This window comes from Oreochromis aureus, linkage group 8 (genome assembly GCF_013358895.1).
Source record: "Oreochromis aureus strain Israel breed Guangdong linkage group 8, ZZ_aureus, whole genome shotgun sequence".
In the NCBI taxonomy this organism is placed as follows: domain Eukaryota; kingdom Metazoa; phylum Chordata; class Actinopteri; order Cichliformes; family Cichlidae; genus Oreochromis; species Oreochromis aureus.
The window spans coordinates 22,146,132-22,161,458 of record NC_052949.1 but is presented as its reverse complement, the minus strand read 5'-3'; positions in this window follow the sequence as shown (position 1 = coordinate 22,161,458).

Genomic DNA, 15,327 nt, shown 5'->3' with positions numbered 1-15,327 from the left:
GATGCTGATCTACTGGGATTGGAATGGACACAACCATCTCTAGGGTTTCTACAGAATGGTCTGAAAAAGAGAAAATGTAGTGAGCAGCCATACTGCTTCAACCTGACAGGAATGCAAATAAGCACTCATTGCAAACGACTGCACAAGAGCATCTCTGAATGCGGAAATTTGAGACAAATGGGCTGCAGCAGCAGAAGACCACAGCTGGTGTCACTCTTAGCTCAGAATCAGAATACTTTATTAATCCCTGAGGAAGTGATGTGCTCACAGTTGCTCCAAGACAGTGACAACAGTAAGTAACCAAATTAAACGATACAAAATATTACAAAGTTACAAAATAACAGAATAGCTCCAGTTATAAATATCCCAGTATCTTACACAAAATTAAAAATATATATAGTTGGCGCTGAGGGCTCCCTCTTATTAGATTGACTTTGTAATATGCGTTTTGCTCAAGTTTACAAATATCGAACAACAGCAGACTGGAAAAACATTAACTGGTCTGATGAGTCTGGATTTCTTCTGCAACATTTGGATGGTAGAGTCAGAATTTTGTGTAAACGACATAAAAGCATGGCTTCAACCTGCCTTACATCAACATTCAGGCTAGTGCTAGTGGTGTAAGGGTGTGGGGGATATTTTCTTTACACACTTTGAGCTCCTTAGTACCAAGTGAGCATGGATTAAATCCCACAGCCTACCCAAGTACTATTATTGACAATATCCATCCCTTTATGACTGCAGTTTCCTCATTTTGTCCTGGCTGCTATCAGCAGGATAATGTTCCATGTGACAAAGCTCAAATCACTGGACTCTGATGGCCTCCAGTTATCGGACCTAAATCCACCTTTGGAATACAGTGCAGCATAATATTCACATCTGGATGTGCAGCTGACAAATTTGCATCAACTGTATGATGCTATCGTGTCATCATGGACCAAAACCTCTGAAGAATGTTTACAGCACCTTGTTGCGTGAATGGCACAAAGAATTAAGGCAGTTCAGAAGGCAAGAAGGGGTCCAACTTGGACTAACAATGTGTCCCTAATAAAGCGGGCGCTGAATGTATACTCCTATAAAACTGTAACATTTAAGCAATGGTTCACTAAAGCAGATCTAGGTTCAGTCTAGAAGCAATGTTGGTTAAATTTGCCCCATGATGGAGTTAGACGGCAGGAAGCAGGTGCTATCTGCGCACTAATCCAAAAGGGAACGTCTCAGCTAGTGTTTTGTTGACTTTCTGAGAACATCTCAGCTGGACGCCGCCTGGTGACGTTCTCAGCATGCACATCTTTGAGGGACAGAGGATGTTACTTGGCAACTCTTCAGGGCAAATTGACGACATTCTGAGAACCTCCAGAGGAAGTCATAAAGCAGAAAATTTATATCATAATCAAAAGGACACTTTTTCTAAGAACTTCTCCAATAATCAGTGAAGACACAGGATGTCCATCACCTTTAGAGAGCACCAGCTTCTTTATAGCGCTGCAGTCCAGACTGAGATTAGTGGGGCTATATCATATTTTTATCACCATCACTGCCTGAAACACATTGTAAGAAACACTTCTTACCTTTTAATCCACAAAAACATTGGAGCTATGAACAAACTTTGATTACAGCACTGACCAATTCAATCCAGCATTTCAGATATCTCTCAGACTGTGCAGGCCTAACTGAGACTGAATACATGAACCACCTCAGAATATACTGATGACTATTCTTCTTCCTCTCCAGCAAAACTTCATCCAATATGACCTGCAAACAGTTGCACATTTTTAATCAATCAATAAAAAAGAAAGCAGAACAAAGGGATGAAAAGTTAAACTTTAGCGAGAGAAAGGTCAGCACAATAACATCAGCAAAGTCTTGTTTATTTTCCTTGTACTCCTATTCATTAAAGTTTGCTTCTCCGCTGGTCGTCCATGCAACCCCCTGCGGCGGCTCTATGCGCCACCAGGTGTGCCTTCCCCGCAGGTTGAGAGCCCCGGCTCTGCAGGGTCTCTACATGAGCACAATTGTGCTGTTCAGGTCGGAGCAAATGAATGTCCATTTCGGGCGGTCTGATTGATGTGAGATTGAAACCGCCTCGAGGACTGGTTATTTATGACATCGAAGAAAATAGAGACCCAGGACGACATGACGCCATTCACAAGAAAATGTATCAGACCTGATGTATGACATGCATATCGACTGTTCAAATTCTTTGTGAGTAAAGATTAGAATCTGTTACTGCTGAAAAACAGATGTCATGATTGTGTGACAAGGTGGAAAACCACGCATATGAGCTTGAGTGACAACATTTTTGCATCCAGTGTTCTATCGGGTTGAAGTCGGGACTCTGTGCAGGCCAGTCAAGTTCTTCCACACCGAACTTGCTCATCTACGTCTTTAGGGGCCTTGCTTTGTGAACTGGTCATGTTGGGAAGGGGCCATCCCCAAAGTGTTTCCACAAAGTTAGGAGTATGAAATTGTCCAAAATGTCTTGCTATGCTGAAGCATTAAGAGTTCCTTTCACTGTAACTAAGCGGCTGAGCCCAACTCCTGAAAACAACCCCACAATATAATCCTCCTCCACCAAACTTTACATATGCAGTCTGAGAAGTATTGTTCTCCTAGCAATCGCCAAACCCAGACTCGTCCATTGGTTTGGCAGACAAAGAAGCCACTCCAGAGCATGTCCACGTCAGCGTGCTTTACACCAGTGCATTCTACGGTTTGCAATGTGCTTGGTGATGTAAGGCTCAGATGCAGCTGCTCAGCCATACACACTGTTCTTGTGCTAATCTGAAGGCTACATAAAGTTTGGAGGTCTGGAGCGATTGACTTTGCAGAAAGTCGGTGGCACTATGCGCCTCAGCATCTGCTGTTTCCACTCTGTAATTTTACATGACCCACAACTTCATGGCTGAGTTGCTGTCGTTCCCAATTGCTTCCACTTTGTTATCAAACCACTAACAGTGGACTGTGGAATATTTATTAGTGAATCCCCCGAAATGTTTGTAAAATTGATTGATTTGATTTGATTCACCTGTGACCATGAAAGGAATTAGAACCCCTAAATTCGATGTAAAGTCGAGTAAAAACTTTTGGCCATATAATGTACAAACGAGATTAAGGGATGTTATAAACCCCTATGCGATGTCACTTTACAATACCCGTCATGGCAAAATGTAATCCATGCTTTTGTGATGTACACTGATCCAGTATTTAAGAGTACCATTTTCACATAAATACCAATTTTTAACCTTTCCACAAAACAGAAACATGCCTGGCTCAAAGGGAAAGGTGAATAATGATGATTGTAATCCATCATTTCTGAGTTTAATCTGAAATCCCGGGGATCATAGTCATACCACGTCAGCAGGGATTGTGCTAAAATGTGGTATTTTCACATGAAAGTACAGACACCTCAAACAAAGTGGAATTCTAGTCAAATATTCCACACATTCCCCACACACAGCTTTTAGTCCAATGCTTTTATTGCTTCTTTGTTGCTCAGTGTCATTTCTTTGAAATAATATAAAGGCTTTTACACAGACACACAAAGTTCCCATAGGATGGCAGCTTTGTGTACAAATGTGCTTCCTGCTCAATTCCTACACATTTATTTTACTGTGACAGAGTGACAGATGAAAGCTAGTTCCTGTTTATTGATGTAAAGTGCTGTCACAGTGTCTTGGAATCAATACAGGTGTAGAAAAGAAACACACACGTACCTATAAAACAGACTACACATGCATTAGCCTTTTCCACAACACTGTTTTTCTCACACGAAAGCATATCAGAAGTGGGCGTAGAGGACGCGGGTCATGGGTCACTTGCTTTCCAACACCCGTGACAATCTTACATGCAGGATGACAGCATGAAATGGAGGGGTGGGGCTGACATTTCAAAAGTGAGAACAATAAATCACCAGGGGCACACTAAAGAGGTTATTTTATATTTTGGGTCCTAATGGAATCCAAGAAGTGATCATTACATGGTGGCAAGAATAATTTGGCCGTCCTCCGTGGTGTTGGATGTGCGAGGAAAATTACAAAGCAGACAGAGCGTTAGGTGAAGCAACCAGTCGGCAAAGCAAAGAAACAACATTCAGCTTGGCACCCTTCATCACAGTTCTTACACTCAAAGCGGCGACAGCCGAGGCAGTTAAATTACATGCTCCCACAGATAGGGCTCTCATTCCCATTGTTGTAATAAAAATAACTAATTTCACAACACAAATCTTCTGAATTATAATACTCGAGGACTTAAATCCACATTGTTTGGCTCTCTAAAATTACTTCATGCGCAAGTCTGAAGGGACTTGCAGTAAATGGGAGATTTGTGCTGTAAACAATGACAGCACTGAGAGTTTTATCAAAAATTAGACCCAGACTGAAAATTGCTCTCTAAACGGATTTGTCTGGTTGTGGCATACGTCCCGATAATTATGTGATATGATTATTAGCTTAAAAGAAAGCGGTTCATTTGAATTGAACATCTGGTCACGTCTGCTCTGCTCCCATGGGGACCTTTTTTTGTTAGAAACAGTTATGTATTACACAGAAGTTTAACCACATAACTCAGCAGCTTTAAAGAGACAGTTAGTAACATTTTGGGTTTGTTTAATATAAAAAAAGAATAAATATACATTGATTAGGGTGTAATTAAATTTTTAACAAACTCATATGTTCCCATAATCCTAAAATTAATTAGATATGAGTCAGTTCCAGGTTGTGGAACTCATTGGCTGAGTTGGACATCTTCGATCCACTTAATGGCATTTCATGTATGTGGATAAAGATTTCCACATATGTATTATTGCCAAAGGCAGAAGAGAGGAGAACTCATAAGCATTCACGTGCTGCTTTATCACCTGATAAGGGGTGCCCTTCACCACTGAAGCAAAAGCGTGAAGGAAAGAGACAATGCATCTGGATAAAACGTCATCCTCTCCTTCCTCACCTCGAGCCTCATCTCCTGAACTGAAGTCCGGGCTCTAACACACGTACAAACATACATAAAAAGGCTATTTCTCTACGTCCAGCGATAACCTCATAAATCTGGGAACAAATTTATGTTTTATTTTTATTGTAGAACCAGGTTGTAAGCCCAACATTCATTCTCCTTTCTGTGAACCAAACATCCCAGTGAGCTTAGAGAGTCCAAAATGAGAGCTGATGGGAAATGACATACATAGAATAATTTGTTCCACTGTTACTGCGCAAGTTGTATCCACAGCAGCTTTAAAATGACCACAAATGGAGATGTGAATATCTACAACTGAATGACAATAACGTGCTCAGAAGATGGTGCAGTACCATTAAACCTCGTGTATTTATTGTAAATTATCAGCCTACTTGCATCCTCCTGCTGCAAGTATGGAGACCAGGAGACGAGTACGAGAACACAGAGATGCACACACTTGGCCAGGCTCCAGTATCGCCACCCCTTCATTTCTCCATGCTGTCCACAGGTGTTGGGGGGGAAGGGGCAGGAGCAAATGAAACCTGGCGTATCGACTCATGGCCTGACGTCAGGGTGCCACCCATTATGGCGGTGGGCCCGCTGACAGCGCGAGCCATCTGGGCAGCAGAGAAGCGGCGACAGGCCCATCCATTCCTGTGCCCTGCCCTCCGGGCCTGCAGCCAGTGAGACAGACTGGGAGAGCTGGCCGGGGTCAGCGCTCCTCGCTCGCTCACCAAGCCGAGGCGTGTTTTGATCATTCTACAAATCACTGGGGTCAAAAATGAGCACGATTCACTTTATTTAATGCGACTGTTTGGTTTCACCCACTCAGTTTGACCGGTCACAGATGTAACCCAACTGTTGCATTAATGCCATAAATAATGTTACTCATATTCCTTGTTTTCTTATTTCACTAATATCAGATGAGACACAGTAGTACGGAATTGTCTGCGCACTGCTTGATTGACCGCAGCTCCTCAAATTCAACATGAAAATGCTTTGATACGCCTTAAAAGATATGTCACATTTGGCCTTATTACACGCATACCCCGCAGTCATGGGGTGAATGAAAGTCTGCGAGAGACCCCGATGGTGGAGCGGTGAAGCAGCAACGACAGCAAAGACACTAAAGAAGTGTAAGCGAGTTCAAACGCCCTCCAGCTTGGCTAATCATGGTCGACAGTGGTGTACGTGCACGTAACTTAGTGAGTTCTGTGGGAAATAATTGAGAGGTGGAGATGGGTGTGATGAGAAAATTAAAATGATAATTGTCTTCCTTCCTGAACTAAAAGCTGCCGTTTTCTCATTCAAGTTCCAGAGGAAAGTTTTTGAACTCAAATGAGTCACTTGAAGGAGTCCATAGAGTATACTAAAAAGAATTATTTTTAAACCTTTATGACATGTGCCCTGCTGGTAAGTCTGGGAGCGAGACGTTGAGATTTTTCCAAAGTCTCAAAGGTGCTGTGCTGTTACCAGACAGCTGACAAAACGGGCATTAAACTAAAGTGTGCTCTGTTTCAGCTGTCAAACCTCGCAGCCGTGCCGACAGCGTGGTTCTAGGTATGGAGGTGTTGGCTCGTCACAGGCTTGTTTTTGGTTTCTCTGTCCAAAGCGTAATTGTGGGGTAGTTAAGTTAAAAGTTATTTTTCTATTTTTTTTTTAAACCTATCTGCCTTATTATCTAGCCGTAAGTCGGACTTAGAGATGTGGCTCAGTATAAGTATAGTATCAGTATGTCAGTATGAAGTTTCTAATGAAAGAGCATCAGTATACAGTGGGGGGACATTCAGTTCAATTGAATTCAGTTTTATTTATATAGCTCCAAATCACAGTAACAGTCATCTCAAAGTAAAAACCCTACGATAATACAGAGAAAACCCCAACAATCAGAGGACCCCCTGTTGTGTTGGCACTTGGCGACAGTGGGAAAGAAAAACTCCCTTTAACAAGAAGAAACCTTCGGCAGAACCAGGCTCAGGGAGGGGCAGGAATCCTCCATAACTAATAAGTAAATTCAGAGTGGTGCATAAACACACCCAGTGCATGATGGGAAGCCCCCAGCAGCCTACGCCTGAATGAAAATTCAGGGTCACCGGATCCAGCTCTAGCTATAAGTTCTATCTAAAAGGAAAGTTTTCAGTCTAATAACAGTAGAGAGGGTGGGCCAAAATTAGCATTGACCTGGCAGCTGCACTGCATCTGTACTGTCATTTTTTTGCACACACTCATGGTCTTCATGTGTGCAACATGCACCTCACGTGCTCCCCTGACTTCTGCTGCATCTGTGCTTCATGCACCGATTTTGTAATTTTGTAAAATTCTGGGTTTCAGAGTGCAGAAGTCTGTTTTCCAGGCAAGCTTTGCACAGCTGCAGAAACCAAAAGTACTATAGACTAAGATCGATGGATGCATTTGTGCATGGGTACACCATTAAAATCAGATCAGACAAGATCTGATCATGTTTTGTGTCAGCTAATTGCTGAGTGATGTCGTGGCTGAAAGTCAGAGATGGAGCAGTGGGCAACAGGGAGATGGTTACTGGCAGGGGTTAGCTGGATGAAGAACAGACTGGCTGAGGGAGCAGATTGGCAAGTCGGGGATGAGAGCACACAGGGGCACGCTGAGTGTGGAGCAGACGGGCTGGGGTCAGATGAAGCTGGGCTGACAGAGGATCAGGCTGGGTCAGTACTGATCTTGAACATGAGCAACAGAGTTAAACTAATGCTGGGTTCAGAATATACTGTATCATCCAGCATATAGCCTGACCCAGACAATGTGGGATTTTAGTTTAGGTCAGGAAAAGACTATGTTCCGTTTATTTTGACCGGTGTGTCATAATGGGATGAAAAGCGATGCTGAATCTGGGACACTTCCCAACAGAAAGACTAGCAAGTTCGAGTCTTTTGGGGTCATCTGACAGTTCTGTCACTTCTGTGAAGCTGACCAATGTGAAAAGAGAGGCTCCGCTAACAGTCGACTGCCGCTCAGCTTTGCACAGCTGCAAATGTGGCAAAGCTAAAGAGGAATACTGTTTTGATTCCTTTCCTTTGAATCTCCATCCACATCTCAAGAGTCATGAAAGGGAGCAAACACAATTTGACTGGGGAGCAACGTGTAGTCACTCAGTCCCATAAAATGCAATATTTGTGGACGTTCGGTTAGTAGCCTAATCTGGTGCACTGACCATATCTCTAATCTGACCTTGCTCTGAGACTCAGAATACACAGTTCTAAAGGCTGAGGGCTAAAAGGAAGAAATAAATAAGTGATGAGTGTTTGAGAAGCTGGCGTTAGATATCATGAGCGAGAGAAGACAAGCACAATGAAAGACAGAAAGGGCACGACCAGAAACATAATGATGGAGAAAAACATCGTGGACCAAGGCTATTTTTCATAAAGCACCCATTCTCTGGATGAATTCTGAACATTTCTTATATTAAGATAAGTCAACACAACGTACAAATTTTCATTTCAGTCTTTTAATTGTATTACAGGCACCGCAGTTGCAGTAGGGAACATTTTAGCAGCGCTGATAAACCTGTTTTTTTCCTCTTGCTGGTCATTTTTAAAAGGTCAAATCACCTCGCTGTTTCAAGTCCATACTTCAAGTTATTAAACCCGCTGTTGCTGTTTTAAAGTCAACCTCTGACAGAGGAAAAAGCATAGAGATGAGCGGAGTCATGGAGCAGTGTAACTACAGAGAGATAACAAAGTGCCAGCTGACCTGGGATCAGCGCACCGCCAGCTTCTGCACATAATTCTAACATAATAGCGCTTGCAAGATGCGAACATGAGAAACTTTCCATGTCTGCCCTCCATCCCACATGACACGAGTGCAGCACTAGACACAAAAACAGGAAGTGAGCCATATGTCTGCAACAGTCACTGGCTAGATGAGTCCTCAGTGTGCCTTCTGCATGTGCTCATAGCACAGAGGGGACATGCTGTACAGTATGGAATGATGCTTAAGGCAAGAGGCAGGAGTCAGTTTTCCCTAAAAAGATGTTTCCCACTAAATAATCAGCAGTTGCAGGTATGTGTTTGTTAAGTCAGCTTGTTGTCCTACTCAGCAGCAGCTCTTTCTATCTGCCTGTTTTGTCATAGGCAACACAAAGTGGGTTTTTTTTCCTTCGTTCACTTAGTCAGATATGGAACAGAAGGCTCTCTGTGACATTTACCCACAATACTGTTCTTCACACCACCACCAACTGGACTCCCACTCTCTTTCAAAGTGAAGAAGGAAGATTGTTTCAACTAGCCACCTGCTGACTATAAATGTCCGAGTGCTGTTATTTACCAGCACACAGGATGTGAACGTAGTGGCTGCGAGGCGCACGGAGACAGCAGTGTTTCATCAGGACAATAAGGAGCACCTGCGCCCACCTGGCTGCAGAGCTCCGTACGTGTCAGCGTTGCACCGAGAGCGATGTTTGTGAGTCAGAGACAATGAATCGAAACACCTGCACGAAACTGAGAAACATCTACTTTAATTGCAGCGTAACGAGGGCTAATATTTTAAATGAAAACCAGAATTCATTAAAGCTTGGAAGGCATCCCAGACGAGGGGTATGCTGGATCATTGAAACTACCGCTGCACCTAAATACCACAGTCGTGCAGAATTTGTGTCCATCTGATGTGCAAATCTGGCCCCGGCCTCCTGCGATTCCTGTGATCACAAAACCAAAGCTATATGTTAAAGTTAGCTCAGTCGCAAAGACCGGCCACCTGTTGAAGAGCAATTGGAGCTAAGCAGCATTTTCACACATTAATGGACACATAAACTCCCAGAACTAGAAGAAAGCTTTTCAAAGTGTTGTTATACTGTTTGGAACCTTTAAGTACCCTCGTTTCATCATTACAAAGCCACCGCCTGACGCCTGTGCATCAGTTTCAGAGGTAAAACCCACAGTGATTTCTGTGAGGCTTGAGTTATATGATCAAATTACCATTTAATGTACAAAAAAGGTACAGTGAGACAGCTCGACAAGTCAAACTTTAAGTGTCCACAGCGCGTCTTTTATCCTGTCTCCTTCCCCTCACCCCCAAACGATCATGGCAGATGGCTACCCCTACCTGAGCCTGGTTCTGCCAGAGGTTTCTTACCCTGTCACCAAGGACTTGCTAACATGCGGTCTTCTGATTGTGGGGGTTTTCTCTGTATTGTTGTAGGATCTTTACCAAACAATATAAAGCGCCTTGAGGTGATGAGGCGCCATATAAATAAAATCTAATTGAATTGAAATGAATTGAATCAAGTACTCAAATTAGTCTACAGTATGTAGTAGCTCCTGTATTGAAATGTGATCACAGACTGTAAAACAAAGCCAGCATGTATCTGCACAGATAGAAGTCCAAGATCTTTATTACATTAAATATCTCAGTTTCAACTTAACTTGTTACACTAATTTTCAGCTCTATGATTTTAATTCTTGGACTCAGCTAGAGTTATTTTGCAGGAGTCATGTTTTATTTACTTATTGAGCACTGATGTGGCACTGTTTTTGGGCGGCTGTGGCTCAGGAGGTAGAGCAGGTCACCTACTGATCAGAAGGTTGGTGGTTCGATCCCTGGCTCCTCCAGTCTGCATGCCAAGTATTCTTGGGCAAGATAGTAACCCCAGGTTGTTCTCCGATGCATCCCTCGGAGAATGAAAGTAGTTAGAAAGCACTACGTATAGAGAAAGTGGGTGTGAATGTTGTATACAGCGCTTTGAGTACTCTGGAAGAGTAGAAAAGTGCTATATAAGAATCAGTCCATTTACCATGATGAAGATGTGCATGTTAAATGTACTGCTTTTTGCTACAAGCCTCAGTCACCCAGCCTTCCACATTCATACAAGCACTTTTTTCTATACCTCAGCACTTTGTCTAATATGCACACTCCATGGATACATCAAGGCCAACTGGGGGTTCCTTGTATTGCTCAAGGATAGTAGCTGGGGAATCAATCCACCAACCATATAATTGGGAGACAAACTGCCCAACCTCCTGAGCCACAGCTGGACTATTGTTGGGAAGAGGGTAGATAGAGTATATGTGTGTTTGTGTATATATTTATATCTAGATAGATAGTCAGATACCCTTATGATCCTAAGTATCAGTGTCAGCAGTCTCAGAAGTCGCATCATTCCTCACAAACAGCATTGTGCCTTGTTTCTCTCTCTTTTTTTCATCAATATGCTGCAGTTGCAGAGGCAGATATATTTCACATCAAGTTCAGCGTTCCTTCAGGCCACTGCTAACTAACTTAAAGTTTCTTTTGCCAAGCAAAGCTATTTGTAGCATGGTGGCCATTTCGCACTGTCATCACAACACTCTGCCTTCACTAGTGTGTCCCCCAAGGAGCAGCAGAGTGTAACAGCTGAATCGAGGTGAGCACGTCTCAAAACTGCCTACCGTCCCCCAGGACACTGCACATGCATAAACACACATATGGTCTCATACACACACACGCACACAGTGTTAACTCACTTAATTATATTAAGAAGACACACACATGAGACATGTGAGGGCTATATGAGTACAAAAAGACACACACATAAAGCCAGGTAGACATTTTGACTTCGTGTCTATCAGTCATTCACAACCTTTAGCTGGTTTTAGCACATGGCAGCCCATCTGCCTGCCATTATTGTGGCGTTTCACATTAATGGAGCCATTTCACTAAGCAATAAACTGTAGGGGAACATTAACGACCAAGATGCAGACTAACAACACACTAAACTGACGGCTGCTGTCTTGCCGCGCATCGTTGAAAGCGCCTCTGGGGCGAGGCATTGCGAGGCGAGGTTACAATCATTCTAGATATTAATATACCTCAATTTCTCCGAGAAGGATGAAAAGAAGAAAAGGCCAGACCTAATGTACTTGCTCAGTCAGTCACATTTATCAACAGTAAAAGGAGCAGAGCCTGTAGAACATGTAGAAAACATGGGGAGCAATGGGAATAACAAGGACATACACCCCAGGGAAACGCTGTACTTAATATCAAGCCTACAACTTAGCCTGCTTTTCATTTTGTAATCCACAAATCTTCAAGCATGGTTGCTCTCTTCTATCTGCTATTTTGTTGGTAAATCACCAAGGACAAATGTCTGAAAGACAAATGTGTCTGAAAGACTTCAAAGTAGCTAGTCCATCAATTAAAGTGACCACATTAATGTTATTTGGATGATCTGTTTACAACACTATATCAGTCATTACTTGTTATTATGTTTTTATGATGATAATTTATCACTTGTAACTTTGACTGGAATCAACAAGCTTATGAATTTAACATGAATCGACTGTGAGCTGTGTAAAAGTAAGTGCTTAAGGACTCTTTATAACACCTTGATGGCCAAAGCAAATGTTCATATGTTTGTATTTAATTCAATTTAATTCAGTACTATTTACATAGTGCCAATTCATAACAGCAGTCACATCAAAGCACTTATGTTGTAAGGCAATATTATAAAGAACCCCAACAATCACATGACTCCCTATAAATGGTCTATCTGATATCCACATATTGCTGTTGGTTCTGCATCATCATCATGTTTATCCAGGATCAACATTGCAATTTATCAGTCACATTATTGTGATGTCATACTGTCCCAATTAAAAGTTTAAGACCAATGAAAACTCAACTAATCATATTTTGCATGGTTGGCTCAGCTGTAAAACAGCCTGTTTCAGTTTAAGCGTTGTTTTCAATAAATTGCATGTTTTGTCTCACTCCCATTTCTTCTTGTTGCACGTTGAAGCTCTACTTGGAAGCTTGTTAAGATCCAACCATGCAAAACAGGATTTTTTTTGCCATTTTTCAAGTGGTTTTAAACTTTTGATCGGGACTGTATCTTTGAAATGTGGAGGAAAAAGAAAAAAAGGATTAAAATGTTTCTATAAAATGCTCTTCTAGAACAAATTGAAAGCACTTCAGGTTTATCATAAATATATTACTAAGTTAAGTTTCCTGTTTGTCAGATTTACATTACTGAGGTTTGATAGTGATAGTTTTTAAAGCATTAGCTAACTTTTTGGCTAATGCTAACTGAATTCTCGGACAACATGATTGGTCAGTTGCAATATTGATCCTGGAACATTGTTATGATGGAACCACACAGGATATTAAATTTTGCCCTATGAGCAAGAACTTGGTGAAAGTGGGAAGGAAGAGCTCTCTTTTAACAGGAAGAAACCTCTGATTGAACCAAGCTCAAAGAGGAGTGGCCACCTGCCAAGACCAGCTGGGGTTAGGGTAAAAGAAGAGAGGAAAGAGAAATACAGAGAGTGAAAAAAGATGAGTGAAGAAGAAAAGCTCAGTGCATCATGAGGACCCCCCCACCCATGTATATGTAGAGCATCCTATTACAATGAAATCTTTGTTTAGAAACTTTGATCCTGAAGTTCATCTGGGTTTTACTTTGATATGTGCCATCCACTTAAGAGGACCTACACAACAACAAGCAGTTTCAATGTTGTAGTTGATCTGTGTACACGTGCACACTGGCATGTGTTATTTTCCATTTTAAACAATGCCTCTAGATCCCTCTTATTAAGTTTATGGTGCTCATGGCGGTTATTGCATGCCTTTAACATGTTGCCATTTAAATTTAATCCATCCTTGTAATTACCGCTACCATAAGCAAAAATAGAAGCAGAGTGATTAAAACAAGAAAATCCAATCAAACATGCTTCTTATGACTGAACGTTCACTGATGAGGTGGCGGCTCCACACATAGGGATATAATACGGTAACAATTATCCTGTCAAATACACAAACACAGGTCTACGCGTATACACTGTTACACAGACACACCCCATACAAACAGCTGTGCAATCAAACACACACAGATACATAAGCACTACAATACCAATTAATCCAGAAATCTTTTCCCACACAGGATCTCCTTGGCTTTCATCCTCTTCTCAATTAGATTGAACTTCCTACTGTTATGTTAGTATTTGGATTAAGAGGCATTATGGAGGAATGTTTGAAATCCTCCTTTGCCTTTGACTTACTGCATTGGACACTTGACAGCTATCTAGCTTTAATAAGTGTGTATTTCTGTGTGTTTATTAAATAATTCATATACATCTTTCCTAAATCTTCCCTGCATGGTAGCACCTCGTCTGACACTCATTAAATACACTTCATCCACACCTTGCACCATTCTGCAGCCCTTCTTTTTAGCTGAGATATATCCAAATGAGGATATATGTTTGGGGTTTTTTGTCGTGATGTGAACTTTGTTCGTAGTTTACCTCCTTTGAGACTAGAAATAGGTTTCAGTCTTGAAAATCCATATATATCTAAATACATTTTCTCCATTATTTGGTTAGGCTGGTGACCTGATTTCAAATTAGACATACACTGCAGCTCTTTACATTACTGATAATGAGCAAACCTGGTGGACTTCCAAAGTGATTTTGTGGATATGAATAAAAGATAAAGGTACCAATAAAGTTATTAATTTCAGTGGATGTTTGCCAGGGCCTATTGAAAAGGAAAGGAAAGCCACATGGAAAAGCACAGGTGTTACAATTTACGAATGGCTTAAGTGCTAATAAACCTTGTGAGGCAGCTTGCACAATACTCAAGACCTGTGCAGAACTTTTAAAGCCTTGAATTGGCATTTTGACAGTTTTGACCCTGTCAGATTTTTTTAGATTAGGTTCAATTGATCAAGCTAGAGAGTTATGATCTGAGGTTAGAAGTGACTAGCTAAGTAGGTTAGCAAGATGTATGCATAATTTATTCTGATTTAAATAGGATGGTAATGTTGTCTAGCAAAAACAAAGACCTATCAGTTGACCCTGTGAAGGAATGTTAATTGTTTCAGGATGCACAGTACTTGACCACCCAGTAACAGTTGTGATGTGTGCCAGATCCAGGCAACTTTACCAAGCCAGGTGGTAAGAAAAAGGATGGATTTTTGCAGTGAGTTTGATGGATGCAGCCTCACTTGGTCATTTGAGGAACATTACTTTTAAATTTGCTGCATTTCGTCAGCCCTAGAGGATGCTGCATACTCCACCACTATCTCTCATGCCTCTTCACTGGGGCAATCAAGGCAAGCAGTGCTTGCCCTCTGAAATCTAAAAATGTGAAATCTAAAACATGAAGGAAAAGCTACCACAGTTAAAGTTAGTTCATCTAGTCATCTCCTATTGTCTGCTTGTTTCCATTCAGCAATTTACTGCGATCTTGTGGCTGCAGTTACCCATTGTCTCTGGAAGCAGGCTTGACTTTACGTGACTTTGAGACACTGCAGTCTATTGTTCACATTGATTTCTTTGGTGTGTCTATATATCTGTTTGCCTGCTTCACTTGGCTTCTAATGTGGAAACATTCCTCTTTGCAGTCATAGGACTGCTTACAGTATTCACACAGTAT